This window comes from Gastrolobium bilobum, unplaced genomic scaffold (assembly GCF_033153095.1).
Source record: "Gastrolobium bilobum isolate Gb01-03AN ecotype WA unplaced genomic scaffold, APGP_CSIRO_Gbil_v1 utg38010, whole genome shotgun sequence".
Classification (NCBI taxonomy): Eukaryota; Viridiplantae; Streptophyta; class Magnoliopsida; order Fabales; family Fabaceae; genus Gastrolobium; species Gastrolobium bilobum.
In genome coordinates this window covers 34279-47597 of record NW_026895861.1, presented here as the reverse complement: position 1 = coordinate 47597, position 13319 = coordinate 34279, and positions in this window count along the sequence as shown.

The following is a 13319-nucleotide window of genomic DNA, read 5'->3' as shown; positions in this document are numbered from 1 at the left end:
TTCAACAATATCCTCGTGAGAGAAGATCTTTGATATTATGAGAGTATGTGTTCCCTTACTAAAAATCAGAAAAGGTAGATGTAGGTGTCCATAATTATAAATAGGTTGGTAAAATGAAAAAAAATTGGTTCTATTATTTTTTATCAATTTTAATAAAAAAATATAAAACACTATATGCATATGCATAAATATATTCTACTAAAGAAACTCATTCATTCATATCATTTATCATTTCTCGTTATTCATCATTCCTCAACCAATACATCATACTATGTTTTAATATTACAATGCATAATTATATACATAAACCATTACTTCGATGGAGTATGGTGGAACAATAAAAGACACTAACACCAAGGTCTAGAAGTTTACCTCAAGTAAACTTCATTTTTAACACTTTCTTCAAACTTAAGCAACCATTCAACAATTTCTCACACCAATACCACCTATTTAAAGGTCGTGAGTGTGATCAATATTACATTCCAAACATTGGACAAACAAACCATTACTTAAAACCTCTTAAATAATGTCAATCAAAGGACTTACCCTATCCTTGGGAGTTTAAGAATCAAGGACTTGGCCAATGGAACGATCCAATAGTTGATCTTCCACAAATATATCACTTGGTTCAACACTACATAATAAATCAATATAAAAATCATTATCAAAATCCACCTCCAATCATATTTCTCAAAAACCTAGATTTCATTAATCTCCATGAAAGCTTAAAGAAATTCAAGTTTCCTTACCTTAAACTCCTTAGAATGATAAAATGGAGAGTTTGCAAGCTTCAAAGTGATGCAATACTCTTCCTACACCAAACTCAAGATCCTTCCCAAAACTTTGAAATGATGCAATACTCTTCCTACACCAAACTCAAGATCCTTCCCAAAACTTTGAAATGACTTTTCTTTCTGCATAAGGTTTTTAACTTGAAACTAATCGGCATGTTTTACTACTAATGGAAAACTACACTACTCTTATGAAAGAACTTAATGATTTCCATGATCATAACTCAGATGGGTTTTTCAAGGCTTGAAGAGCTTGGTGGTCGGCACTGGAGAAATGTACACGATGAAGATGGAGTGGAAATGAAAAAATAAGAGTGATTAGGTGCTTTAATCATAATTTGACTTAGTCAACAATGTACATTTGACAAGTTACTAATTTGCCCTTCATTCTTATTTCTTCTAACCAACAAATTAACATTTCTAACATATATTTTGAAAATCATAAAATTCATAAAATAGTTTCCTACTATATCATTTCTAAGTTCCAGGTAATTTTTATATAATTGTATTTTTATCCTAAAATTTTAACTATTTGCACTTTCTCCTCAAAAAGTGACTTAATTTAAAAAAAATTAGATTTTTCATTAATCAATCTCTTTTAACTATTAAATAATTTTTAATTATTTAATTTAATTATTCAGCTTATTATAGTTAAGGAGATACAACTATAGTATTTTATGATTTTATTAGTAATTAATTAAGGTTAGCATATTTGATAAATTTTAGGTCTTTCGCTTAAGGTTGGTTAGTAGCTTTTGGTAATTTTTTTTATTTAATATAGAAAAGTAAAACTAACTAAAAATAAAGTAAAATAAAATAAATAGAATAAAAAGTTGAATAAAATGCAATCAAGTAAGTTAAACGTAAAAAGGGATTCAAAAATGATTTTAAAAAGTCAATAAATAAAAAATAAAGTAAAAATATATGAAACTGTTGAGAGGTCTCCTTTGGGTTATTTGGGATAAATTTTCTACTTGTTTCATCTTAATGCCCTGATTTTATGTTAGTTTTAAAGTGTCATTGTTTTTTTTTTTAATATAATATTGATTGTGATGAGATTTGAATTAATAAATTCATATAAATTACTCAAATCTCTTACCATTAACTCCTTCCCAATAATTCATTGCTAGCTTGTTTATTCTGACACGTGATTTTTTCTTTTCCGCAATTAATCAAAATTGTACATAATTTTCTAATTGTTCAAAAAAGTCTTAAAAAAATATTTTTAATAATTAAAATCAAGCCAACCGTATATATTTTCTTAAAAAATAATATGTTTCCATTACATTAAAGTAAGAGTGGGAGTTACCCATTTATTTTAATTGTTTATTTTTATTTGAAAAAAAGAGGTAAGATAAATGTTGAAAGGTTATAAAATTTGTACAATCCATATAGAATAATTATATAGGATGAATATATCAAAGATATCACACAAATCTACTTTCTACCTTACTCTAATTATTTTAATCGTTTATTTTTATTTAGTAAAAAAAAGGTGAGATAAATGTTTTAAGGTTATCAAATTTGTACAATGCACATAAAATAATTATCTAGCTTGGTGAAGACATCAAACATGTTGTGAAATTTACTTTCTACCTTTTCTCTATGCATAAATTAACTTTAACTTAATTTTCGCAAACTATTTTTATTCCTAAATAAAAATGTTTTTCATTTTTTTTAATTTAAACTCTTTTGTTTTATATTCTATCTGATCCGAGTCGATCGTAATCGTCTTCAGTTTCAACTTTCAACAGTGATATGGAAATCAAAGTTTTCTCAAATTTAATATGGTTAGGAATGTATATATATCATGGCTACTAAATTATACCAATGAAACAAATTATAAATTCAAGGACATGATTGTCCCTTCACTTTCTAATGTCAACAAAACTTTTCCCTTTATTTACTTTATGTTTGGTTTAGTCAACAAATTAATGTTGTGTTAGGTGATAACCAAACTTAGGAATCTTCACAGCAACTTACCATCAATCAGAGAAGACAAATCAACACGCTTAGTGATCAACAAAATGAACATATTTTAAATTTTAAACCTTTGACGTTTCTCAAACATGTTTACAGAGAATGAGAATGACCCATCACCAACGCAAAACTTAGGATAAAATATAGGGAAATCATTGTCTGATTTTTACATGAGATAAGTATCTCATGTTGTTCTCACGTCAAAAGTTATACCACCATTTTTCTTTTTTCTTTTTTTTTTTAATATGTGGTGGACCCTACCATATAATGTGTCTATGGTAGGAGATAACTATCTCCTACAACATGAGAAAATAGAATCCCTAAAATATATACAATAAGATGAATAACAATAATTTCTCGAGCAATCCTTAAAAAGAAGAAGAAAGTAAAGCAAATATATTCTGTCTACCATAAAAGCAATCATGAATTTCTATCATGAATATGGTTAATTGGGTCTTGAATTTGGTCAATAGATGATATAGATGTTCGTTTGATGAACTCCAAGCAATCTGCAATGGCTTCTGCATAGAAAGAATTGGACCTACCATATGATCTCATTCTGGAATCAGCTTGGCCCTTGATTTGTTCATCCCTCATCAAACTTCTCCTGCTACTATTGCTGTTGTTTCTTTTGAAGCCACCTTTTCTTCTGCAAAACACTTTCTTCAGTAGTTGAAGAGCGTCATTATATGACAGTTTCCAACTATCAAAGATTCTGAGAAAGAAGGTGAACCTCTTGTGTAGCCTCAGAACATAAAATTTTCTGGGGTTTATTCTAAATCCTCTACACCTTGATACCTTGCAACTGCTAACTCTGTTGTAGCTCATATGACCCATGTTTTGGAGATGTTGCTAGATAGGGATTTTTGTTTGCAGCAACCTGAGTTATGGACAAATAAGTATATGAGGTTGGAGGTTGACTTTAATGGTGAGGAAATGATAGTTGTGGTTTAATTTGAAGAGAAAAACAAAGCATGGTGCCTAGGAATTTGAGGGTTTGTAACTGTTTCGAGACTTTAATTTGGACAAAAGCGTTTTAGGGTGTGAATGGCTGATATAGACGACCAGGATTAAACTTAAGAAGACTTGTGTAAGTTAAAATTTGGGACTATGAAGATCAGCAACAAAGAACAAATTGATACCTTTTTTTCAAATAAATTATTCAAATGTCATTTTTTAATTTATTTATTTATTTTTATCAAAATGTCATGCTTTAAGAATTGTTGTTAGTTTTATCATATTCAATTTATCAAGAAGTGTGAATAGTGATTCACTTTAGAAATAACATGTCCACGATCAATTATTTCTGATAATAAATCCTTACACGCTGACACGTGATAAATAGACATGATCAAATAACCCAATTGTGTAAAAAAGATATTATTTATTTTTGAAGTGGGCAAAATAAGTGGTTAGAAATAACTTGTCCAGCCCATGCAACACATGACAAATTGAATTACTAAAATTGACTACGGAACTTAAAACATGACATTTTTGATAAAATATTTATGAAATATCACATTTAACTTATTTATTTGAAAAAACATTATTTTGATTGTTCTCCGTAAACATCATAAAAGTGTTGAACCATTGATTGGTGTGGTGGTCCATAGGTGACGAAGGGAGACATAAAAGGATAAAATGCCACCAATTCTTTTTCAAAGTAGGTGACTAAAGCGGCACAAGAATCTGATTGTCAGTATCAAACTAGGTGAAATTCCGAAATTGAGTTGCTCAGCCTATAGTATAATATGATTATCCAAGCTTTGTTAGGGTAGCAAATCTTGACTTTTGAATTGGCTTTAATGGTAGAGTGGCTAGCTTTTCTCATTAGGGATGTGAAGCTTGCCATGGCTTTTACTTTTCTCTGTAGTATTCCATAAAAAAAATTACTTAGCCTTTAATAACAATAACAAACTTTGAGGAATGCATGCTCAAATATTTGATATCTTTTAATTATTATATTTTTTTTCAAAAGATGTGCCAATCATTCTGAAGAAGTAGTTGTCCCAGAGTTTTCATTTAAAATTATCTCTTTATCTCCCGTCCTTGCAAACTCAAAGAAATTAGGTTAAAATAATTTGTAGCAAAGACACAGAGAAGTGGAGTAGTCTGTTTCCCATGAGATGAGCTCATCAGGTCAATTTGCTTAAAGTATTTTTTAAGAATAACACTAAATCCTCCTAATTATTCCTTCTGAAAATTTTTCTGATTACTAAATGGAGAAAGTAATAAATTCTCAAAATGTTAATTGCATTTACTTTTTCATTTACTGTTTTTCTATATTATATAAAAATTATTATTAAAAAGTTATGTTAAGGAAATACAACAAAGATAAATTATTAGAGATTAATATTTCTCAAATTGTAGAAGATAATTTTATCTTTTATACACACATAAAGTGTGTGAGATTTTTTTTCCTCTCTTCTCTTCACATGATCCAACACACTTTTATATGTGCAGGAGATAATTTTATCTCCTATAACATTAAAAATATTAATTCTAAATTTATTAACATTGTGATTAATAAATATGTTATTTTTTATGTTTTAAATGGTCTTTCTTAGTCCCCAAGTTTTTTTAGATTTATTAATTGCTGACCCAATTAATTTAGGGGTTTGTTTTTCTCATGTTGATTAACTTTTCCCATTAATTTATGATAAAAGCAGTCGTGTTGATGTTGAGATGTTGATAATAAAACTTTTTATCTGTTCATGTTAAAGAAGTAAAGCTACTTGTCTTATCTAAACAAAATTACTTGTCTTGGGAAGTGGAATAAGTTCCTAACCAATTTTTTGGTGAATACATTGCCAATCTCATGGTATAAGTAATAAGCTGGTGAAATGGTAAGTTGAATTAGATGAAAAAAAGGGTGTGATCAACCCACTTCTATGTGTTTAGTGAAATTTTTTAATATGGTCTAGGATCATCATGGTTCTTCCACTGAAAAATTGAAACATGTACTTTTTTTTTCCTTTCTCTCTTCTTTTTCCTCAAACTTTTCTCTCTTTCTCTCACCTCTGCCCCACCAATTTTTTCTTGGGCCGGAAGCACACAAAATCAGCTCGTGTTTAGTACGATGAGTTATGTTTATAATAATAAAATACATGGATTTGGGTCTTATTTACAATTTATAATAATAAAATTTGACATTTGATACCAAATTCTAACTGTTAATTATCAACGGTAATAATCTCCGCCAACTAAACTTATTAATTACTTATTAATTCTCAATAAATGATAACCGTTGATTGGCGAAAATTAACGGTTAAGATTTGGTGTCAAATTTGAAGTTTAACACCTCATCTGGGAGTCGTTAGATAAAAAAAATCAACGACTCTGATCTGTAAGCATGTGACACCATTGATCTTTTTTATCTAACGGCTCTCAGTTGAGGTGTTAAACTTCAAATTTGACACTGGTGTCAAAGGATCCTACCTCATATATATATATATATATATATATATATATATATATATATATATATATATATATTATAGACATTAAACTTGCTACAAATACAGTTAACTCGGGGACCTCTGAGAGTTTTAGTAAAAATATCTACAAATTGATCATTGTAGTTGATGAATATTGTCTCGATCTCTGCAAACTAAATATTTTCTTTGACAAAATGACAATCAATTTTGATATGCTTGTTCCACTCATGAAAAATCGCATTAGAGAACATGTGCAACATTGTCTAATGGTTATAAATAAATTCCATTGGCCACTATTCACATAGACTTAGTTCTCTGATCAATTGCTTCAACTAGATAAGCTCGCACATTGCACTTCTCATTGCTCGATACTCAGCTTCTACAATTGATTTGGCTACCAAGGTTTACTTTTTACTTTTCCAAAAAATTAGATTTCACCCAAAGAGAACATAGAAGCTTGAGGTTGAACATTTATCTGAGTAGCCACAAACCTCAACATGCCCCTTATCTATATATTATAAGCTTTTTCATGGTGCTCTTTTGGAAAATCTTGATGAATGTGTCCCCTGTGAATCATAATGAGAGTCAATTTTCTCTCATCATAGTAAGATGATTCAACTTCCCAATCATTCTTTGATAACGACCAGGATCTGTAAGTGTCTCCCTTGGTCGAGGTATAAGCTTGACATTAGGATCCATAGGTGTATCAATAGGCTTGCGCCCCTAACATGTCAGTTTCTTGAAGCATATCCAATGCATACTTTCTTTGAGAGATGATGCCTCTGTCTAGATTGTGCCACCTCAATGCCTAAGAAATATTAGAGTTTGTCAAGATATTTGGCCTAAAATTTATTGAATAGGAATTGTTTCAATTGCTCAAGCCCAACTCAATTTTTGTTAGTGATGATAATGTCATTTACATAGAACTGGAAATAGATGCATTGATCAAGAGAACTATGTTGTAAGAACCCGCACCGTTAATTAAGGAAATTAAGTAATTAATTATGTTAAATTAGGAAATGATTTCATAATTGACCCTAATAATTATTAAGAGGCTTTAATAATTATGATAAGTGATTCAGAATGCTGAAAGTCGCTTTTCGGAAGAAAAGTGCAGATACTGGTTTTGCTAGTCGGTATAAATGCGTACCAAAAAAGTATCCCGAAAAATTATAATAAGTGCATGATAATTCCTAGAATAATATGTAGGACTTGTAAAACGAGTTTCAAGTCAAAATAATGAGAACTGGTGCCAGAAACTGATACTGGCTATGAAAAGCGCGTACCAGAAAGGTGCTCCGAAAAATATTATAAAAATATGATAATTCTTGTAAAATTGTGTAGGTTAAGAATCCAAAGTTTGGGATTAAAATGCTAAGCGTGGCAATTAAAGTTAATACTGTGTGTTTTATTCTTAAGTGGCTATTTAAGTGCATTTTGCACAAAACCCTGGGCCATGCTATCACTCTACGTGAGTGCTTGGAGGCTGGTCAGCTGCTGGTTCTATTCCTTTGGTGTTCTTCTCCACTTTTTGAGACCAAGTTGCTATCTTTCTTGATTTCCTTCACATTTCCTCCTTGTAAACACTTGTGGGTGGCTTTGTGAGAGTGAGAGGTAGCCTTTCTGAGTTTGTAAGCTGCTGTTTGTGAGGTTCTTGTTCTGAGTTTGAGAGTTGGGAGGAGAGTCACCTTGTTCTTGGTTGTTTGAAGCTCCAAGTAGCTTCTTTGGTGAAGGAAGAACCCACCTTTGAGTTCATTTTCGTTTACTTGGTGAAGTCAGAATCTTTGGTGTTGGTAGTGAGCTCCAAGAGCATCCTTTTCTGAGTTTTAGCTTGTGGTATGACCATCAACCTTGAACTTGAGTTTTTATGCTTAAAAGGGGAACCTTGATGCATGTAGTGGGCTTAAGATGATAACCTAACATGGGGTAATGTCAAACACACCTAGAAATGCATGTTTAGGCTTCTGTAATCGGTAAAAATGGAACCTTTGAAGGATATCTTCGCGAAATGCACAAACTGCATTTTGTCGCGAAATATCCGGATATTTTCCCGTGAAATATCCAGATATTGATATCCGAATATGGGGATCTGGATATCCGGATATTGTCAGTGAGATATCTGGATATTGTATATTCGGATATGTCCTCGAGGAATATCCAGATATTTGAGATTTCGTAGAACATTAGTTGTGCTGTGTGTACAGTAGACTATTGGGGGTTTGTGGACCCTAGATTGATGAAGTTGAACTTCTGTTTTAATTGAACTAAGTCAGAATCATGTGATTAAGGGCTTATGGCTTGTGTGAAGCCTTAAGACGTAAAACGTAATGAGAAGGCGTGGTCTTAATATTATATGCTTGTGGTGCATGTTTATTGATATATTATTGGTCCATATCAGATTGTGATCTGCTGTGTGTTGGACTTGAGCCGTGTGGACTCTTGGCATTGGATATTGAGCTTGCAAGGTAAGCTTTCGTGTCCTCGGTTTAGCCATGTTGTGGTTCCACCATGTCCCATGGGGGTATGGTTATATGCATGCTGTGTTACATGCTTTTGATGTTTTGGAAATGCTGTTGAGCTGTTATATGCTAGTGCCTTTATGATATGCATGTGGTGTTCCACCTATACGGTAAGCCTGAGTATGTGGTACATACAATATGGTGAGGCTATGGGTGAGGTGCAAGCGGTGTTTCTTGTACTACGTGTGGATAATAGACGTATTCCTGCATTTCTCTGACCAGCAGAATAGTTTAAACACACATGGCATGAATTTCTGTTGCACTGCATAGTTTTGGAACTGATATTGATATAAATGCTTTTAGAACTTATATTGCACATGTAAGTGAGCTTGGGGTGGAAGATCCTTGAGGACCCCTAGTCTTACTAAGATTTCTGGTTTAGAGATCTCACCCCACGTTTGGGGAATGCTTATTTCAGGATCAGGTAATGTTGGGGTTGAGGCCCCAGGCGGCAGGAGGCCGGAGCTGAGTTAGATATTGATGATATTATATGCTGACTTGTTGGATGTTGGATATGCATGCTGCTTTTATGCTTTGAGCTTCATTTTATGTTTATGATTATCTTGTTGAGACGCTGTTGAGTTTGTGAGCATGGGGATTGTCCATGCCACTTAGACTGGGTTATGTCTTGTTTTATTTAGAGTTGTATTAATGTATCAGGATATTGTCCGGATTACGTGATGTAATATCGTGACTTAGATACTCACTTTATATCTTATATTGAGGTATTTCAGTTAGTTGTCTTGCAATTTACATACAGGCATTGTTTTTATGAAATTGATTAAGTAATCAACTTGGCTAAGCATAATGACATCATAATTGAAAAGAAAAAGATATTCTGTAATTTTTAATTAAGCGCAGCTTAATACGATGTAATGATAATATTTCGGGTATACACGGGGTGTTACATATGTCGTTAGAAAATAGAGTGACCAACTTCGCTACAAGCTAAGCTAAAAGTCTGAAAAATTGAACTAAAACAATTAAACAAAGTATATCGTGACTGCTTCAGGCTATATAAGGATTTGCAGAGTTTGCACACCAACCTTGACTCCCTCGAGCAACAAATCCAAATTGTTGCTCTGTGTGAACTTCTTCCTGCAAATCACTATGTAAGAAAGAATTTTTAATATCAAGCTAAAAAAAGGCCAATGATGAACGATAGCAAGGGCAAGAAACAAGGTAACAGAGGCCATCTTGGCTACCGGAGAGAAGGTATCTCCATAATCAAGTCCAAAAGTCTGAGCGTATCACTTGGCCACAAAGCATGCTTTGAGGCAATCAACAGTTATCGGAATCAACTTTAGAAGTGAACACCCAACGACATCCAATAACAAATTTCCCTAAAAGAGAAAGAGCAAGATCCCATGTGTCATTTGAATGTGGAGTAATCATTTCATCAATAATCTTCTAGCACTAACCTGGATGCAAAATTGCTTAACATGTAGTCTTAAGAATGGAAATAGAAGAAAGACTAAAAATAAAGGTAAAATACTATAAAGAAAGTCTATCATAACTCAAAAAGGCATAAGAGCATGGAGATTGTGAGTGGAGAATATACCTTAACGATGAGTGATGGGAGTAGTTTATGGTAAAGGAGTCGGAGGGGACGAGACAACAATCGAAGGTGGTGAGTCAGTAGGAGCAGGGTACAAAGTAGGGCTGACACTAATGGGTAGATGTAGATGCCGCTAGTAGGTGAGGAGCGTTAGCTTTAGAAAGCCCATATTGGTGTGTCTTTAGGAAGACAAAGGGTGAGGGGGCTATAAATAAAAGCCCCCCTCCCTCATTTCAAATCACATCAAGCTTCTTCTTCTTCTATATACTTTCTTAAGTGAGTTTTGTGAAGAGTTCTCTTAATTCAAGAGAGGGATAAACTTGTTCTCTCCTTGTAATTAAAGAGATTTTGTAATTTTGGGGTTTCCCATAGTAAAGTTTTTTCTACTCTTGCCCCATGGTATTTTCCCTTAATTTGTTTGAGGGTTTTCTTTTACATTAAATCTCTGTGTTTAAGGGTTGTATTATTCTGTCCGATGAGATTCTATTTCCTAACAATGGTATATGAGCTAAGGTATTCTAATGTATGCTTTGTGACTACAACTTAGACTATTCTATCATATCAGAAAAAGATTATCCTTGGGGAGCTGTTGGGTGGATCTCAATATTAATTTATACTAAGATGTTGTAGGTATTATTCAGAGAGTTGTATATAGTTACTGTTCACATATGAAACATTCTTCTGAAGAAGTATTTTGGGAGATTAAGTGAATGTCTAGGAATGTTTTGTCACAAAGACTATAAACATTCTAAAGAGACTTGGATTTTAAGTGGGACCATTAGTGACCCCTCCAGTCTTTTCTAGAAACTTTCTTGGTGCACTATAATTTGACCAAATATAGGTTAAAGGAGCCCAAGATTGAGTGAAGCAATGGAGTTATTTTGCAATAAAATTAGTTTGTGATAGAACCATGGCAACAAAGGTGAATATTGGCAAATTTGACAGGATAAAGTTCTTGGTATAGAAATTGAAGATGAATGCATTATTTACCAAAGATAATTCCTTAGAGGCCATCAGTACCCGATTGGTGGAAATCACAGATGACGAGAAATGGAAAGAATTGATGAATTGGCTATTTTTGATATGCACCTTCCCTTTCAAATGGTATATTATCATGTATAAAAGGGAAAAAAACAACAAAGGATATATGGGATCAACTCACAAAACTATATGTATCCAAGTCAATTCATAACAAAATACTTCTGAAGAGGAAACTTTACACACTTCGGATGTTTGAATCTACATCAGTAACAAAGCATATCAATACTCCAACCTCTCTATGTTTCCAACTTTCAAAGTTAGGACATAATATTGAGTCGAAGGAGATAAGATTCTACTCTAGAGTCTTCCAGATTCATATGACCAACTCATCAACAACATCCTCATGGGTTTTATATTTTTCGACGATGTTGCTTCTGTTGTTCTTAAAGAAGAATGTCGATGCATAAACAAAGAAGACAGGCTAGCAACTCTGCATCTAGTGGAAGCCTTATCGATGACAAGAGGATAATCAATGGGATGTTGTTCTAATGGGAGTCACAAACAAGAAAGGTCAAAGTCTAAGAGTAAAAAGCATGTCAAGTGTTATAGTTGTGGCATAAGAGGATACTTTAAAAGTGAGTGTCAAATTAGGAAGGTGGAAACAAGACCTCTAAAGCATCAAATTCTCAAGGATGTATTGCCAACTCCAATGTTTTATACAGTGAAGTAGAAATGGTGTCTAAGGATAGTTTAGAGCTCACTGATATATGGATAATGGATTCTGGAGCAACATGGCATATGACTTCTTATAGAAATTGGTTTCGAAATGATCATGCCTTGGAGTTTGTTGGGATTGGCACCATCAAGATAAAGATGCATGATGGATGATTTGCACAATCCAAAATATGCGTCATATGAAGGGATTGAAGAAAAATCTATTCTTTAGGGCAATTTGATGAAAATAACTGCAAAACCTATATTCAAAATAATGTGATGACGATTGTCAAGGGTGCGGTTGTAGTGATGTAAAATTGCAACGAAGTTATAGGAGACACATATTTGGTGGCAGAAGCATCTTTTGCTTCAACAAATTATGAGGAAGATATAACAATCGTGTGTCATCACAAATGGGGCCACATGTCAAAACAAGGGTTGAAGATTCTAGCTAAATGGAAACTACTCTCTGGTCTCACAAAAGTATCTTTACCCTTATATGAGCATTGTGTCACAAGTAAGCAACATAGATTAAAGTTCATTGCATCTAATTCTAAAAATAAAATTATTCTGGAATTGATTCACGCTAATGTATGGCAAGCACCAATTATGTCCTTGGGAGGAGCAAAGTACTTTGTATCCTTCATTGATGAATATTCCAAGAGATATTGGGTGTATCAAATCAAGAGAAAGGTAGATGTGTTTTAAGTCTTCAAAACGTTCAAAGCACAGATAAAATTGGAAACAAAGAAGAATATCAAGTGCCTCAAGATAAACAATAGTGGAGAATATATAGGTGATGAATTTAATGCCTTTTGTAATAATGAAGGTATCAAAATATAATCCATAATGGCATACACTCCGCAACAGAATGGAGTGGCAGAGCATATGAATAAAAAACTATACTCGAAAGAACTAGAGCTATGTTGAGGACTGCAAGTATGACAAAGTCATTTTGTGCTGAAGCAGTCAACATTACTTATTATGTGATTAATCGTTCACTAACAATTGTGATTGATTTGAAGACATCGATGAAAATATGGACTAGTAAGCCAATTGATTATTCACACCTACACACATTTGGGAGTCTTGTATTTGTAATGAAAACACCCAAGAAATCACAAAGCTAGATCCAAAATCCATAAAGTGCATATCCTTAGGGTATGTTGATGGGGTTAAAGGGTATTGACTATGGGATCCTATTGCTCGCAGTATTGTCATCAAAAGGGATGTACTATTCGCAAAAGACAAGTTGTAGAAAGCTCCTGATCTCAGTCACAGTCTTAGGTCGTTCCCAGTCACTTACCGCTTCAATCTTACTTGGATCTACAGCAACACC